The sequence below is a fragment of the Mus pahari genome, chromosome 1 (genome assembly GCF_900095145.1).
Source record: "Mus pahari chromosome 1, PAHARI_EIJ_v1.1, whole genome shotgun sequence".
Classification (NCBI taxonomy): Eukaryota; Metazoa; Chordata; class Mammalia; order Rodentia; family Muridae; genus Mus; species Mus pahari.
The window spans coordinates 48,879,053-48,881,904 of record NC_034590.1 but is presented as its reverse complement, the minus strand read 5'-3'; positions in this window follow the sequence as shown (position 1 = coordinate 48,881,904).

Genomic DNA, 2,852 nt, shown 5'->3' with positions numbered 1-2,852 from the left:
TTCTAGTTGTTCTCTCAGGTTACTAGTATGAGCTCTCTCTAGTTTCTTTTTGGAGGCCCCCGGGGCTATGAATTTTCCTCTTAGGACTGCCTTCATTGTGTCCCAGACGTTTTGGTATGTTGTGGCTTCATTTTCTTTAAACTCTAAAAAGTCTTTAATGTCTTTCTTTACTTCATCCTTGACCAAGTTATCATTGAGAAGAGTGTTGTTCAGTTGTCAGGCAAGCTGGATTGCTCTGAAAACTTATACACAGAGTTTGGTAGACTTGCAACTCCATTGACATGGCAACTTATGATCCAAAGCCCGTTCACCACGTGCTTTTATTTCCATTTCTGAAAGGCCTCCTTTGAGCCCAGTTTGCCTTCTGGTTTGTGATCTTTTTAATGTTCCATGGTACTCCAGACTAGGAATGCCAGGCTTTACTAATTTCTCTCACATAAAACAGAACCCACCATAAAAGCTGCAAAATGGTCCTTGACTTTATCAAATAGCTGAAAGGACACTTTGGGAACATAGAGAAAATAATGGATATCTTATACAATGAAACCAAACAATTGAAGTAAGTCACTTAATCTCAAGTGTGTGTCTGTTCTCACTGACCCTCAGAGACTCTCTGGACACTTTTCCTACAAGGTCTTTGCTTCCATCCATTGGACCTTCACCCTACTCTTCTTTCCTTTCACACCCTTATCAGAGTAATAAAGAGAATTATTCTTTGCATCTTACTTAGTATCTTAATGGATTCCCTGAAAGCTTTTTCATGTCCAACATAAAAGGTCCTATAGCTTTGTCAATACTTTTAAATCAAGGTATTATTTTAACTAAAAGGAATTTGTCTTCTCATTGGAGTTCAAGTATGAGCTGCTAAGGTATTTTTTCCCAGCTCAGTTGTATGAAGGACATAAGTATTTGCCATGACCTATCTTGATCTTGCTTGTCTGTACCCTTCTGTACTCTACCTATAATAAATCCCTAGTAGCAAGTTCTCACCAACACTTCAATGCTTTTGCTCATTCTTGTCTAAAGCCTGGGAATATTAATATCCACTTTGTATAGGTAAAGCCTACTTAATTGTAAAATGATCTTAGAAGTAACATCCTTTAAACTAATTTCCATCCTTCTGGGTAATGCTCCATTTTTCTCAAGAGAAGCTTAAGTAATTCTGTTACACCTGTATGGACTACTATACTAGGTTTTCTCATTCACATTACAACAGCATGATCACTCTCTGCTCATTTCCCTGTCTTCATCTCCAGGCATCCTGGATCCTTGAATTCTAGTATCTCTTTACTGAATGAATGAGATAATAAATGAATAAACCAGCAAGTGAGATTATGATGCTATCAATGACAATCCCTTTCATTGTTACTCTAATAACTATACCTCTAATTTCAAAAGACATGAACGATGAGGACCCAAGGAATACAACATTCTTTTTGTTTTCATTTTTGCTCTCTTTAAAAAAAAATCACCACAGCTTTGACAGCAACTGGATATGTTGGTTACAAACACTCTGATGTGTTTTGGCCCTTGAATCCTATACATTATGGCATATGCAAAAAAGTCATAATTTCAAGATGATAATTTGAATGGAAACAGATGGTATTTCAGTAGTGGCACACATAGATTCTTGCATCTTGCAGGTCATGTTCCCCAGCCCCTCCTCTTGGGAAATATTACATTTGCCATGTTTCTTTCCCCACTTCCCTCTCCCCCACCCCAGCCATATGTTTCATAATGAGGGCACTTAAAATACCATAGAGTTGGCCTGTCCTCATGATATTTAAAATATGAGATGTGACAATATCTTAAACATGTTTCAAACACATGGCTGCCTAAGAAGAAGGAAAAGCAATGGAGAAAAGTTCACACTGTGTTATTTTGAGGGAAGGTCGCCTGGAAGGGAAGGAATGTCGTGTTAGGGATTTCGGATAACAGAAAAACTGGCTGTTCCAGGCATAAAGCAGGAAAGATGGTGTTTGACAAATGTGCGATGGATGTTTCTGGGAAACAGACTATCAGTCGGGAAATATATATTTTAATTTATAAAAGCAAAAAGCCTGGGCCACCCAAAGAGTTTGGCTATCTGTTCTGTAGTCTGAAGAGCATGTGAGCGAAAGGTCACCCATCTGCTTCCCTGGGTGTGATGGTGCTTTTCTGGGATCATCTGCTGCAGGGTTAGCCTCAGGGGACACTTGGCTGGGCTTACCACTGCTGGCAGCAGGTGAAATATCAGATGAAGACAGGATAAATAATAAATGAGCCCATTTTTCATATTTGGATGGAGGAAAATGTTAATAGAGTTAGGAACATTTGGATCCCTCATTCAAACACTGAATCTTGATTATTTCAGAACTGACCACAGTCTCTCCAAAGGCCTTGGTATTTCTCTTCCATTGGATGTGCTGATGAGTAGACTGTATTTGAGTGTCTGTATTCCTTCACTCCTAATATTGGTTCAGTATTTACAAGTACATCTACTTTGCTATGGTTCTGTTTTTATTTCTCACTTGTCTTTGAGATGAGTTTGAGATACATACACACACATACACACACACACACACACACACACACATGCACACACACAATTTCTTTCTACATTGTCTATTTATTTATGGGGAAAACAGCCTAATCACAATTGCAGTAAGTGGTGAAATCAATCAAGGGTACACTCTAGTGTGCAGTGAAAATGGGTGTTAAACCAAAGATGAACATTCACAGTCATTCAAGCAATAACACATAGACCTTTCCCAGGCCATCAGGCTCTGAGGCAGCTGCCTCGTGTGCTCCCTCAGCCCTGGTGTGCTCCCTCAGCCCTGGTGTGCTCCCTCAGCCCTGGTGTGCTCCCTCAG